The sequence below is a fragment of the Tursiops truncatus genome, chromosome 11, assembly GCF_011762595.2.
Source record: "Tursiops truncatus isolate mTurTru1 chromosome 11, mTurTru1.mat.Y, whole genome shotgun sequence".
Lineage (NCBI taxonomy): Eukaryota > Metazoa > Chordata > Mammalia > Artiodactyla > Delphinidae > Tursiops > Tursiops truncatus.
This window is the reverse complement of record NC_047044.1, coordinates 13,555,158-13,570,813: the sequence shown is the minus strand read 5'-3', so window position 1 is coordinate 13,570,813 and position 15,656 is coordinate 13,555,158. Positions and strand designations below refer to the sequence as shown.

Here is a 15,656-nt window from a genome sequence, read left to right as displayed (position 1 = left end):
AAGTAAGAGATATTTGGTATTTTCCAGAGGCATCTGTGATTAGATCCTCGAGTTCAGTCCTGAACTTCATACCAAAACATGTACCAAAAAACATGGTGCCCGTGCTGCCCTCACAGGTCCCAGCAGACAAGGTGGTCCTTATGGGGAGAGGTATCCCAGTGGCTTCTTAACCACAGTTTCCCTGGCGATCTGGTTCTGGGAGGTTCCAAGAACTGCCCCTCAGCTGGCAGTCTGTGCCTCTAGCTTCTCCTGGAATTCTTCAAGGCACCTAATAATGGCAACAAATCCTTTTCTGCTTAAACTCATGCATTCTCTAGTCTGTAACTGAACTCTAATAGATGGGAGTCCCATGACTAATTACTGGCAGAGCGGAGATCAAAACCCTGATCTCTGCTCTTTCTTCTACAGTGTGCTACTAGAGTCTCTCTCTTGACTACGTTCTTCAAAGAAGAAAGAGTTGAAAGTCCCATGTTCTATTTTGAGAACATGCACTGGGAATGAAATGTTTGTATTTCTATGTCATTTCCTTTGCCCACTTTCCCACACCTGCTGTCATCATTACGTGGCTGGTTTAACCACTACTCAGGAGCCAAATACTGTGGGTACTTCCCAGGCAGCACAGTGGTGACAACCATGAGAATATTTTTCTGCTCTGCCTTGTGACTGCAGTTGAATTAATCAAGACGTTTCTTTCTTAAAAGATTGAACTCACTCTAGGAAACAGAGAAGAATGTAATCTAAAGGGGCTTCCCATACTTACCTGCATGTGGACAAACCCTGAACTTAGAACCCAAAGATCTGGAAATCACAGCCCAGCTACATCCCAGCTTGGGCTACTGATCAAGCATTTTTTGAGCTTCCGCTGCTCTAGCTCCGTTGGCTTCCTTGCTGTGACAAACATACTTGGTCTTTGTGCCCAGTTTCTGGCACACAGCTCCTAAAACCCTTGGAATTCTGGCATGATGAGTGTCTTGTGTATGCTAATGAGATGACTGGTGACTGGGGACCCCTAGAGAGCGTTAGGAGGGGGTCTGGTCACCAGAAAGACCAAGGCAGGATTAGAGGGTTGCAACTTTCAGCCCCACCCCATGTGCAATGCCCAGGGAGGGGAGAGGGGCTGGAGACTGAGTTAAGCACCAATGACCACTGACTCAATCCATCATGCCTGCACAATGAAACCTCCAGACAGCTTCCAGGTTGATGGACACATCACGGTCCTGGGAGAAGCACGCCTACAGAGGGTGCATATGTGATCCCTGCCTCGTTCCCGACTTGTACCCTTTAATAATAAACCAGGGATAGTAAGTAAAGCACTTCCCTGAGTTCCAAAGATGGGGGGTTGTGGAAACCCCCTGAATTTATACCCAGTTGAGCAGAAGTGCAGGTGCCAACCTGAGATATGTGACTGGAATCTGAAGTGGGGACAGTCTTGTGGAACTAAGCCCTTAAGCCATGGGGTCTGAACTAACTAGATAGTTAGTGCAAGCATTAAATTGTGGGACAGCCAGTTGGAGTCCTGAGAGTCAGAAAACTGGTGTGGGAAGAAACTCCCAAGCACTCGCTCTCATAGTGTTGTAGGTAAGAATTGCGTAGACCTGTTCCTCCAATAAGACAAGCACAGTCCTGCCACAGGACCTTTGCATCTGCAATTTCCTCTGGCTGGAACCTGCATCCTTTTGTTATCTGTATGGCGAGCACCCTCACTTCACTCTAGTGTTTACTCAAAAAGCCTTCCATAATACCTGGTATATCTTGAATTTTTTTCTTATAGCACAGATATGATTCAATCTTATAACCAGCCACCCCTTGATATCTGTGGGGGACTGGTTCCAGGACCCGCCCGTGAATACCAAAATGTCAAGTCGCTTATATAAAACGGCATAGTATTTAACCTATACACACCCTCCTGTGTATTTTACATCACTTCTAGATTACTTATTTTACCTAAGACAATGTAAATGCTGGGTAAACAACTGTTGGCGTGCGGCAAATTCAAGTGTTGCTTTTTGAAATTTTCTGGAATTTTTTTCCCAGAGTATTTTTGATCTATGGTTGGTTGAATCCATGGATGTGAAACCTGCAGATACGGATGGCCGACTGTACCTATTTTCCACTTCAGTATTCCCAGTATATGGAATGGTGACTGGCACATAGTAGGAGCTCAATAAATCTGAAGAGTGAATGCATGCCGCCTGTCTGCATGTTTACTGGGGATCCAAGGCCCTCATCTCTAAACCTGAGGTCACAACGCTGACCTCTGACAACCGTCGTAAATGTTAACTGGGATGGATTATACAAAAAGCCATGACAGTGAAGCATGTGCCCAGCACGTGGTGGATATTTTAAAAAATGTACTAATTCTAGGACAAACTGTTTTTCACATTCTAACATCTCTGAAATCAAGTAGCCTCCAGCAATAACTAGAGAGCATACAGCAATGGTAACACAGCTGCACCGCTAGCACATTCACAACAGGTGTCAGTGGCTTCCATGAAAATCCTGGAGACAGTGGCGGGGGCGGGGGGGGGGGATCACTTTTTAACCCCTATGCCCCACATGGTTGTGGGAAGGGGCAGGTGGAGGGTCCAGTGTGTCCACAACATTCCCAAAAGAGGAGCCAGGAGTAAGCTAGCTCCACAGCGCTGCAAAGTGGGTACAAATGCTTTCTCAGGATTCTTACAAGCGATCTGATGCTCATAACGACATGGAGGACAGTACAATAGAGAAAACACAGAGGCAATGACACTGTAGAGAAGGGATTCCAAAGAGTGAGGCTCAATGCGAAGAAGCTTTAAGAATACCTGAACTGGGACTTGCCTGGTGGTGCAGTGGTTAAGAATCCACCTGCCAATGCGGGGACAAGGGTTCGAGCCCTGGTCAGGGAAGATCCCGCATGCCGCGGAGCAACTAAGCCCCTGTGCCACAACTACTGAGCCTGCGCTCTAGAGCCTGCGAGCCACAACTACTGAGCCCACACGCCACAACTACTGAAGCCCACGTGCCTAGAGCCTGTGCTCCGCAACAAGAGAAGCCACCGCAATGAGAAGCACGCGCACCGCAATGAAGAGTAGCGCCTGCTCGCCGCAACTAGAGAAAGCCTGTGGGCAGCAATGCAGCCAAAAATAAATTAATTAATTAATTAAAAAAAAAATACCTGAACCAACATGCTTGCCCATATTTTCCTTCACATGTAGGCATAGCAGTAAAATACGATAAAACCCACCTAACTAGGTCTAAAAGGGCTCTTTCAATAAGTATGGGAATATATGTATAGCTGATTCACTTTGTTATAAAGCAGAAACTGACACTCCATTGTAAAGCAATTATACTCCAATAAAGATGTTAAAAAAATTAAAAAAAATAAGTATAAAAGATTCAAAAGGATGAGAAAGCATTGTGTCACAGCTTAATTAAAAGCCTTTTTAAATTTCTTGGCTTTATATAAAATAATGGTGTGTCTTACAATTGGCAGCATCTAAGATTAGGTGATATAGGAGATTTGTTTGAGAAAAAAATTGAAACAAAACTCTAATGCACTCTTGACCTCAGATATTTCTCTACTAGTTCATCCATTGACTTAATATTCCTGTATTGAATTCCCATGTCTATTTTCAGGCCTAATTTACATCACACGTTTTCCGGGGCGGGGGGAAGAAACAAATCTGGGTGTTTCTCAAGGACAATGATCTCTTGAAGGGTTGTCCTGGGGCCAGCAGTATCAGTATCATCTGGAAACTTCTTAGAAATGCACAGCCTTAGACCCCCAAGTCTCCTAAATCAGAAATTGGGGGAAGGGGGAGTTGTTAGAACCAGCCCTCCAGTTGATTCTGATGGAGTCTAGAGTTTGAGAAGCCCTATTTCAGGAAAATCACCCAGCACCATACGCCAGCAGCTTGATCACTCAAGTGTAACTACTTGCTGAAGTTTAACTAAAATGTCCTGGGAGGGCTTCCCTGGTGGCGCAGTGGTTGAGAGTCCGCCTGCCGCTGCAGGGGACACGGGTTTGTGCCTCGGTCCGGGAGGATCCCACATGCCGCGGAGCGGCTGGGTCCGTGAGCCATGGCCGCTGAGCCTGCGCATCCGGAGCCTGTGCTCCGCAACGGGAGAGGCCACAACAGTGAGAGCCCCGTGTACCGCAAAAAAAAAAAAAAAAAAAAAAAGTCCTAGGAATTCATCCTATGCCAGGCACCGTGTTGGGGGACAGATGCTGCCTCGAAATCTGAAGAGGTACGTGTGCAAATGACTAAATAAAATATAAAATGGAATGAAATGAAGGCCGATGGAGGTGCCAAGACCACGCTCCATTCAGGGGATGGAGGACAGATTCTGATTCAAGAGTCCGGGTGGACTTCTCAGAGGAGGTGGCAATGTAGGGTAAGAAGGTTTTGGATAGGTTTTCTATGGTAGAGGAGAGAGATGCACTAAGGAACTAGGACAAGCAGAGGGCGAGAGAACATTCAGAGCCCCATGGGCACAGGGGGCCATCACTCAGGTGTGCTCTGAAATCTGATTAATTTGACATCCACTCCCCCCCACCCCACCTTTACATGCTCACCATGGATTCCACTTGCGGCAAGGCCGGCCAAGTTGCCAGCCCAGAGCCACTCTCCCTTGTCTGCTTAGGAAGAGAACCCGGCTTCCATTCAGGGGAGTAAAGCAGCCAGAGAAAAGACTGTATACCCGACAGCCTCTAGGGCAGCTAAGCATGGCTGTGGGACTTCAGGAAGGCCACCCAGAGGCAGTTTGCCCTCTGAGATGTGCGCCCGTCCTGGCCTTCTCCCTGCTTCTTCTTGGCTGCTGGCCTACAAGGATGCTGACACCCAAGAGCCACGATGGACACTGAGGTGCTCTGGCTCACAGCTGCGGATGGGAGAATTGCAAGATAGTATCCTGGGATCTAGCGATACCGTGAAACTACCGCACCACGCTACCCTGCCAACACCCTGACTTCTCGGATGTGAGAGAAAACTAAGCTTCCCTCTGGTGAAACCACTGTTACAGGGAACCTGCCGTCATGTCATCGAGCCTAACTGTCACTGGTGCACCACTCTCTTTCCAACGGCCTCCTATGAACCTGCAAAACTCCAGGTTCTTCCTCCTCTTGCGGAATAGCTCTGCCCCCCCTCCCCATCTTCCTCTCCACCTACTGCCATTCTTCTTGAGAACATTATCACAGACCCGCCCAACCCTCTAGCCTGACGGCAAAATAAGGGCATCATTTCCAAGCACCTTCGCCCACACTCCCTGTAGCACCTTCATCCCCCCTACACCTCGATGCTCAAAGTATGACCCAGGTACCGACTACATCAGCATCACCCGGGAGCTCATCACAAAGGAAGACTCACCAGCTCACCCCAGGCTTATGAATCAGAGTCTGCGTTTTAACAAAATCACAGTTTGAGAGACATTACTGTCATCGTCATCTTCACCTACAGCTGCTCACCTCCAGACCACAGATTGGGAAATGCGTTCTCTGGCTACACCCTCCCGTCCCTCCGCACTGTAGAGAAGGGATTCCAAAGAGTGAGGCTTTGGAAGAGTGAGGTCTCTCGTTCTTTGTCAATCTTTCCTACAACTCTGAAAGCCACCGATACCATCCTGAATTGCTACTCACTCTTCCCTGGACAAAACAATCACCTTCACACTTCCCTGCTTTTGTTTTCTTTAACTGCTTCTGCCTGGGATGTCCTCTGAAGCCTCTGACCACCCGTGGATCCACTCGCCCTCCAGTGTGCTATCAGGTCAGATGCCACCTCCAGACCATGAGTACTTTGGGGAGAGAGACTGAGTCTTCTCCATCAGCAAGGCGGTACAGCAGTGGGCTCTGGAGCCCATGCCACTTACTGGAGCACGACCGAAAACATTTAAGGCAACTTGTCTCTGCCTCAGTTTCTTCATCTGTAAAACTCAGATAATCATGGGGCCTATATTTCCCAGGGCAGTTCTATCAGGTCAAGGATGTGATAGAATGAAAGAACTAGGACCAATGTTTGGCACGTAATAACTACTTAATAAATGCTAGACATTGATTCTGGACGCCAAGCCCTAGCATGGGAGCAGACACACGGTATGTTCTCAATAAATGTTGACTGAATCGAACTTGCAGTTTCTGCATTGACTTCTGTGTCTTCATTGTTCCTGGGCTCATGAGTCTACCATACCCACTCTTCTCCACAGCCCAGCAAAAAGTCCAAATCCAGCTCCCCACAGGGACATCATTTAGATGAAAGAACATTTTCTGCAGCCACCCCTGTCGTCAGAGCCTCGCCAAGAAACAGAAAAGCAAAGCAATATACGTGTGAATTGGAAATTGTCTCTTTGCTCTCACTTCGTTAGGCTGATCTCCTGCAGTCCAACAAAGGGAATTAGACAGCAGAAGGGACAGGAAAACATGGGACCTGGACATGCTGAAGCCCAAAGGACTCAGGTCCCAGGAGGAAATGCAATTCCAGGCCCACAAGGCTGCATGGAAATCAGGACAAAGGGCTTCTCCTTGGCAATGTCTTCAAGGTAGGAGGTGTGCTCCTTCCCTGGTCCCCTGAACACCCATCAACCAGTGCCTACGGAGTGCAGCCATGGGTCTATGTGGTAGGAATAAAAGGTGGTTACAATGCAGTCCCTGTCTGCAAGGACGACTGGGACAGAGAGACAAACTGACAACTATATGGTGTGTGATAATGCTACTAAGGGTACAGGTGCAAGATGTTAGGTAGGCAAGGAGGAGAGGAACATTACCAGATCAATGGGACTGGAAAGGAAGGAGGTCCAAGGAATTCTTACAGAGAAGACCCTGAGGCTGGGTTCTGAATAGGAGTTAGCCTGGCAAACAAGGCAGGAAAAGGCATCGGAGGCAGCAAGAACACAAGATACAAAGACACATGAGGGTAGGCTGAATAATAGTTCCCAAAGATGCCCAAGTGCTCATTCTTGGAATTTGCGAATGTTACATTATAAGGCAAAAAAGACTTATAGGTCTTTTTTAGGTCTTTTTATAGGTCTTTTTTGTAGGTACGATTAAAGATCGTGACATGGGGAGATCATCTGGGATTATCTGACCAGACCTGACACAATCACAAAATCCTTACAAGAGAGATGCAGGAAGAGCTGGCACCGGAGAAGAAGTCATTGTGAAAACAGAAGCAGAGATTGGAGACATGTGCTTCATAGATGGAGGGAGGGGCCACAAGCCGAGGAATGCAGCCCTGCCAACACCTTGACATTAGCCCAGAGAGACTGATGCTGGGCTTCTGACCTCTAGAAGTATACAAGAATAAATCTGTATTAATTTAAGGGGCTAAATTTGTGGTAATCTGTTATAGCAGCCACAGGAAATTTACACACATACACTGTGTGAGGTACACCTTCAGGAATGTTAAAGAAAAATGTCAGAAAGAGGAAACCAGCTGAGGAGGCAAAGCCACGGGCCAAATCACAAAAGGATCTGTGTACCAGGCTGAATTATCCTCAATATGGAGCTGCCGGCTAAAGGACATCAAGCGGACGGATGATAGAATAAGATCGCTAAAGCACTGAATTGCCAAACTTTTAGGTCTTAAATCTTAGCAATTACCACATGCCTAATTCCCCATTTTATTGACTCTCATTTCTTTTATCATAGGCTGTAATGACTTTATGAAAAGAAGGAATAACCAGCTGGTAGATGTAACGATTTGCAGCCCCCCCGCCCCCAATTCCATTCAAATGTTTCCAAAGACGCATACCTATATTTGTAGAGCTGCAATCAGGGATGAGGACGCATCAGTGGACAGCCGGACGGCACCGGAAGTTGGGAGCTTTCCCCGAAATTCTGACCAGATGATTACTGTAATATGTCTAAAAAGGCCACGTGCTGAAATACCACCCCCCGACCCCCACCTCTAGGAGGTGGGAAGGCAACTGACACACTGAGTGCTCACTCGGGGCCAAAAGCTTCGTGAACACTGTGCCTCGCTGGTTCTCTGAGGATGTATGATCGTCACCCTTCTGGGCACACTCTCGGTGCCACTGGGGGATCCCCGAGTCTCGTGTGACCAAGCCCCATTCCCCAAGCACAAGGCCCATCAGAGAACCCAGGCAGAGGAGACCATCCCTCTGTCCTGCACCCACAAGCCTCTGCCCAGGGTCTGCACACAGAACGGCCTTTACACATACAATTGCAGCCACTCCCAGGCTCCCTGCCCTCCTACCCTCTCTGTGCATCACATTCTCCCTGCAACACCCGCCTCTTCAAGGCCTCTGTCAGCCGTGCCCTTTGCCGAATGTCACTTGTTGCCAAAGGAATCACCTAGGTGGCACCTAAGCAGCCCCGTATCTGAACAAGCTGGATTTGCTCTGGCACTGCCTCCTGACCCCTGAGGCCACGGGACAGGCCCTGCAGAGGTTCCAAGGCAGTGCCTTGGCTGTGGCCAAAGCAGGGGACCCACAGGGAATGGTGCTCAATGGAATGATTTCAAACACCGCCAGCCCTCCCTGGACCTCAGTTAAAATAGAGGGTCACTGCCTTCCCACCACCGCTCAACTCCCTCCCAAATGGGACACCCCCCAGACTGAAAGCCACGTCCGCTTCCCAGGCACCTGACATTCCCCACAGCCCCAGAGGGCTCTGTGGTATTAAAACACCCAAGATGCCTGACAACGCTGGGTACATGTGGAGTCTTCAATTTGAGCTGCTGTAAACAGCGCTGCTGTGAAGCCCTCTGACAGGCTCCACTCTACCCAGCTCCACCTTCTCCTTTAGAATCTGTACGTGAGAACAGTACATTCCTAAAAATAGAATCACTGAGTTAAAGGCTAAGCACGATTTACAGTTCTTGGGATGAACCAACAGTTTACTCTCCAGAAAGAGCGATGCTGATGGGACCAGCAATTCAGATTCGACGGCCGTTGATGGAGCCCTGGCCTTATTCCAGCACCGAGCTAGGCACCTCACCTCTGTTCTCTTTTCAGTATCCCACAGAGCTCAGTTACCCCCATGCAACTGATGCAGAATGTGAGGTCATAAAACAAAACAACTGGCCCAGGGCAGTCCAGTTCTTTTGAGACGGGGCTGGGAGAAGAATCTAAGTCCCAGATTCCTCCAGTTCTGTGGTTTCTGCTGAATTACTCAGATCTTTGAGCTTCCCCACACGACTACAACAGCTTTCATTTATTAACGATAACCAGAGGCCAGGTTCTAGACTGGGTACGTTATTACGTACACTCCCACATCCATCCAAGTCAATGAGGCAGTCGAAACAATGCTGCTGCCGCGGATGAGAATAGCACCGACCCGTTCCTGAATGCTAATATGTTCGAGGCATCGTGCAAAGCACCTTATGTTCATCTATTATTTTAACTCTCTTAAAATCTATAAGCGAGACGTTAAGAGGCCCAGTTTATAGATGAAAGGATTGAAGCTCAGAAAAGTGACTTCCCTTAAGGGTCCCACAGACTATAAATAGGAAATACATCCATCGATAAATGGATTTGAACACAGGGCTGTCTCCCAAACCTAAGCGTTTCATCTCAATGCTAGACTGCCCCAACAGCCAGCATCATCCGGTGGGTGGCGAGGAAGAAAGTTTCTAAAGAAGGTGGTGAGAAAAATCAGCATTCCATTTCGGTTCCTCTTCCCCGCGACGTGCTGGCTGTGTGTAGTTTGATCTGTGCTGCGTTTATTTCAACGCCATCCGACTGGCTGCATACAAATGCAAGTCTTTCTCTTCTGAGGGCTGCTTCCCATTATAGCAAAGGAGAATCACAAGGACCGGCCCACATCCCGACACAGGCCTCCAATGGCTAAGACGGACCCTCTCGTCAGAGCCCAGGAAGGCTCCCTCTAGGGGCACCCTCTGCAGTGCAGAGGCAGGAGTAGAAAGATGAGGACTCCTAGAAAGTGGCAAAAGTAGCACTGTATAAGGGGAACAGCATCAGGCTGGGAAGGAAGTCACAGGTTCAAGTCCCAGCTCTGCCAGCAACCCACTGCGTGACCTGGAGCAAGTAAGTCTTGGCCTCATAAACACTAATACAATTAATAAACAACGTGATGTAATTTTGGACTCCCCTGTGGAGGGAGTGGGGGAGATTCTTAGCAAAGAATGACTGAATAGCTTTAAAGAAAGGATTCAGCAAATCAAGACAAGATGCCTGGGTCCTAGATCATTTGCACAACTAACCTACCATTAGAAGTTCTTGTTCTCAAAATGCACAGGTATAAACCCATGCATTGGCCTTTGTCTGCCCTAAGGCAGCTACCACCACAGAGTCTTCATGATCCTACACCAGTTCACATCCTGGTAACACTGCAGGTTGAAGGCAGACTGAAAAAGAAATCATTACCTCCATCATCAAGTAAGGATTCAATCATCTCCAGGAGATCCAGAGTTGGCACACAGAGACCAGTTCCAGCTGAATAATGTTATGACTAATAAAGAAACGGGAAGAAGGGGAAAAGCCACTCCCCTCCCTTACCACCCTGATAGGAGTGGGATGTGCCTTTATCTTTGTCGTCCTCCTGCCAATTGCTAAAGCGACACCTCCCATGCCCTCTGGCACCAGCAGCCTGATGGTTTTACTGCGTGTCCATCAATAAAATACACGGAATGCCCAGATGAGTAGGAACAGTATTTGACCTAAAATAACAAAATTCATAAAGTTTGGCTTGCCAGAGATGCTCTTTTCATAATAACTTTGGAAGTCTCCAGGTGTTAACAGCTGGAAATGGTTATCAGGTTCCTCTTGCTGGGGTTTACAGCTACATCTGCAGTGTACAGCCGAGGTTTTCCAAGCACACAGGACTCCAGGCACATATGCATCGGCAACCCTCCACCACCAGCTCTCTCCCATCGCTCTGGCTTCCCGGCCAAGCTTACTCCCTGCTCCCAGTTCTCTGGAATCAAAGGAACTTTTTTTAAAACATCAAGCTGCTTGGGGAAAAAAAAAGTGTCAATTTGTAAATTCCCTACTTGGCCCCATCTACCTGCAAAGATACAGAAAAGTCCGGGGGAAGGAAAAGAAGAAGAGGATTGTGTTTCTCTTTTTAGTTTCCAGATGGAGCTGACTCCCACTGGCTACCCACACACCCAAGTGGCTGATGTCACTGTTGTGATTTTAGTAGTACTGTGCAGGCCTTGGGCAAGTACCCCCCATGAAAATCAACAACAGCGAGCACATCTGAGAAAGCCAGAGAGATAAAAATGAGGGAACCAATGTGTCCTCGGCTCTGAAAACGTCTGCAGAACCTCCAAGCAGAGACCCGTCAAAGGGACATTTGGGTACATGTGCCAGCTGGAGCAAGCCAAGGTTTCTCAGAGGCAGAGACACTCGGGCAGGCGGACGAAGTCTGAAGGGCTGAGAACGATGCGGCCCCAGATATCACCTTGTAGGACCCTTAGGAAAAAGGTCTTTGACCATTTTCCAGGATGGATAGCTCAGGACTCAACCACCACATGGCCTGGAGGAGAAAAGGTGCTTTCAGTAGAGCCTAGCACTGCCATGTGACCAGCCTCCACAGACTGAAGAGAAGCTGCTGACACTCAGAGGAGCTGGCATTTATAAAGGAATCTAGTGAACATGATGGTACACCAGACCCTGAGTCTATCCACCAGAAAGGGTGCCACAGAAGGTGGCAGTGGGACACCTGGATGGACATGCCAGCCTGGACCTGTTTTACGTGGCTTTGCCAGGATGCCTGCCCTGTGCCACACACCTTAACCTAGACATCATATGACAACACGTCTTCTGAGTCACTGTACCTCTTCAGGTGACTGTCACATTGGAGTAGGTTTCTAGGGCTGCCATAAGCAAGGACCACAGAGTGTCCTAAGCGAGGGAAATTTACTTTCTCACAGTTCTGGAGGCTGGAAGTCCCAGAACAAGGTGTTGGCAGGGTTGGTTTCTCCTGAGGCCTCTCTCCTTGGCTTGCAGACAGCCATCTTCTCCCTGTATCTTCACATATTCCTTTCTTCCTCTGTCTGTGTCCCAATCTCCCCTTCTTATAAAGACAACGGTCATACTGGATCAGGACAGTCATACTGTCCATACCGGACAACAGTCATACTGGACGTGACCTTATTTTACCTTAATTACCTCTTTCAAGGTCCCATCTCCAAACATAGTCACATTCTGAGATACTGAGGGTTAGGATTTCAACATAAGAATGTTGAGGGGGACAAGTCAACCCATCCAAATCATTACCATCTTTATACCACTGAGGGACACGAGACACAGGAAGTAAATGACACAGGAAGTAAATGACTTCTCAAAAGACATACCACTCAGTTGTGGCAGACCTAGGATTCAAACCCATATTTCCTAAAAACATGATCCTTTTGCTCCGAAAGAGCTGCCTCTGACCAGTGCTCAGGTTGCTTAAATAGCTTACCAGAGACTCACAGATCTAAAAAGCGTGACACTGGGACTTGCACCCAGGGTCTAGATAATTTTACCCTCAGTAGTTAATTGCATTGAACACGCCAAGACTACTCAGATTAAAACTGCTCTTTGTTGAGCCAGTAACTGTCTATCATCATAACTCATTCTCCTCTATTCAGGGTTGTCCAGACACCATGATTGGGTAGCCCTACACATTCTCCACTGCAATGCACCAATTTTCAAAAACCTTCACTGCAGGCCATTCAATGGTAGAATCAGGACAACCCTCAGGACCCCCCATTTGATGGATGCCTGTTCTCCAAATTGGATTTCACGCTTCCTAACAGCCTCTTAATGGTGCCTCGTGGAAAATCTTGCATGGAGTCGTCAGCTGATAAATATCTGTTGGATACGTGAATGTACGTATGCATGGCTGGAGTAATCAAGGCAACCTCAAAAGACCCCTCCCCGTTTTAAATTCCATGATTCTGCTGCAGGAGGTGACACTGGGATTGCTGCTTGAAGGCTGAGGATTGTATCAGACCCAAATCAGCACCTTTCCTTCATACAGTGTATCTTCCTCGACCCAGCCAGCAGGTCAGGGCAGCATCACCAACGGAAACGGAAATGTCCTTGAGGATAACGTCCCTTGCCCAGGTACAGCATGACAGAGAGCCCTGGGACCAATTAAACTTTCCCCTTAGAATTAATCACAACACTAATGTGATGTTCCTTCTTCTCTTGCCAGACTCTTACTAGGTGGAAAAAAGGAGGAAAATTTCACAGTCATTATCTAACTCCACTGTCCCTGGGGTCTGCGCTATTTGGAAAATGCAATCGTCGTTCAACAAATGTCTGTCTGAGTAACTCTATAAGCAAAGAGTTACCATGGGCGGTTTCCAAAGAAGCCTAAGACGATAGCTCATGAAAGCAAGGCATTTACAAGTAATTCAAGGAGGTAAAAAATATTCGAGAATGCAGAATAATATAATGCAAATTATATTAAAACGCGTTTAGTTTTTAAGGAGTCAGTGAATCAAAGAATTACACGGGAAACCAAAACTGGAAATCCTGACCTTGACCCTAGGAAATAGCTAGATCTGGGTCTAACGGATGACCATGGACATGGTTTGACCAGGGTACTCAGCAAGTTAGGAAGAACAATGGTTTAAATTAAAGACGAAGAAGCCATACTACGTGTCATGGGAAAAGGGACAAAATGGAGGTGGGGCTGCCTGGAGAAGGAAGGTGGCGCTGACAACTACAGAGCGCAGGGGGTTCCTGGGGGACCATGAATGGTCCTTTCAACTCAGGCGTTTAAGACCAGACACAATGGGCACCAGAAACCCATTCAATTCTCGTGAGCAGAGGAACAAAACGATGCAAGTGGTTTCTGAGGAATTAACAGCATTCCAACTGCACTGCTTTGATCGGAGTAGAATGAATCAAGGAAGGTGGCCCCAACGGCGGGCATGATGATTCAAGGGCACTGAGGAGGTCTCATACGCTACAGAAAGAGAGAGCAAAGTTCTTTTTTTTTTTTTGGAATTGGGAGGGGACATTTATTTATCTATTGAGTGTGTGTTATGTGTGAGGCATTGCTGTTGTTTGGTGGAAAAGCCAGGCTTAGGCAGAGGCCACAGGAAAGGGAGACCACAATCCAAATACCAAATAAAAACATACACAATAAATTACAATAAAGGAAGCGTGGTATGGGGTGAAAACCTAGTAGAGAAGTTCAGGGAAGAGAGCAAAGCTCTTGAAAACCAGGGACACATTTCAACAGGTCATTGCCCCAACAGTGGGGTATGAGAGTAGAATATAAATATTGTGTGATTTTCTTCTCAAAAGACCAGTTATAGTTTTTAGACATTTCCAAAGCAACAAATCACAGAACTGGAAAAGAGCACTGATAACAAACTGTTCCAAACCCTTGTTTTAGGACGTCATTCATTCATCATTTACTAAGCCCGCACTGTGTATGAGGCACCCTGCTAGGCACAGAGAAGGCATGAGCATGCCAGGCATTGTAGGAGAGGTAACGGGATGAGAAACACCTGACTCCAACTTAATTCCTCAGAGGGGTGGCAGTTTTGCAAGGTGAACACGTGGAAACAAGACAGAAGAGAGAAATGCGTCTGTGCTAAGGTGCAAGGGCAAAGTGTGGCCTTGGGGCTACCAAGTGTGTCAACTGCCGGAGCTGAGGGACGGAGGGATGGAAGGACAGAGGGACGGAAGGACAAATTGTAGCTGCAGCGAGAGAGTAAGAAACGGAGACCCCAAGAGCAGACTGGATTGATCTCTTTCAAGGGTTCTAACCTCTGTATTACAATACTCTGCTACTACCCAGCCTCAATCCCAATTCTTCACACTTGCATTTAAATGTGTCCTAAAACACCAAATGGAATAAAAGTCTGAAGAATGCTCTGGAAACCAGGAATGGCATTGATCACCTTACTGTAGAGAAGGGAGGTAAGCCGCCCACAGTAGACTAATTCATACGGTGCTGTTCAGAAAGAAATTTGTGCCACCTGCAGCCAAATGATATGAGCAGAAACACCCCTGAGAGCAGACAGAGAGAAAACAGCACAGAGGAGGGGAACGCGAGCAGAAATCTGGGGTTTAAATAAAGGCTGCTTCTTCCAGGTTTCACAAAATAAAGACAAGAGCTCATGCTTCCTGCATATTTAGTGGCGTGCCATTTTACAGACGAGGAAATTGAGGTCCAGGGAAGCAGAGTAACTTGTCCCAATCATCCAACCAGTAGAAGCTAATGCCAAGATTCAACCCCAGGTAGTTCGCCTCTAGAGAGCTTTAATCACTCCTGTACCCCATTCAACAGCTTGTGGGGTGAAGAACAAGGTGGAGGATGCTACCTTCATAGGGAAGCTAGGAACCTGGATGCCAGGCCTAACACTGGACATGAACAGCCTTGGACCAGTAAGGATGTCAGCCTCAGCTGGAGAAATGGTCCTTCCCCGAGCATCCAAGCAGTCTCGAGGCAGAGGCAGGACCAGATGGTCCATGGGACCTGAGGCCCTCAAGGGAAGTGTTCACGGAGGCCAGGGACCCACTGGCTATGAGACATTGCAGAATGACCGTCCGCTGGGCAACTAGGTGAGCCACACCCTCTACTCCATCATGGATGGAAAAATATCAGGAAATCTCAACTTGGCTCCAAAGATGGCCAAGGCATAGCAATGAACAGGTGGAGAACTGGAGGAAACCAAGGCTGCGTAGAGTCACAGCAGTTGAGAAAGAGAGGGATGGAGGGATGGAAAGAGGGATGGAGAGGGGAGTGGAAG

The 15,656-nt window shown here is 47.7% G+C and overlaps 1 protein-coding gene and 1 non-coding gene across 2 annotated transcripts in view; both read right to left on the bottom strand.

Moving 5' to 3' along the window:
• Nucleotides 1-15,656, bottom strand: part of LARGE1 (LARGE xylosyl- and glucuronyltransferase 1) — a 588,787-nt gene that overhangs the window by 367,535 nt on the left and 205,596 nt on the right.
• On the bottom strand, nucleotides 8,257-8,394 carry LOC117314375 (small nucleolar RNA SNORA76). The gene has a single exon (XR_004529121.1). It is a non-coding gene; the product is annotated as a small nucleolar RNA SNORA76 (small nucleolar RNA).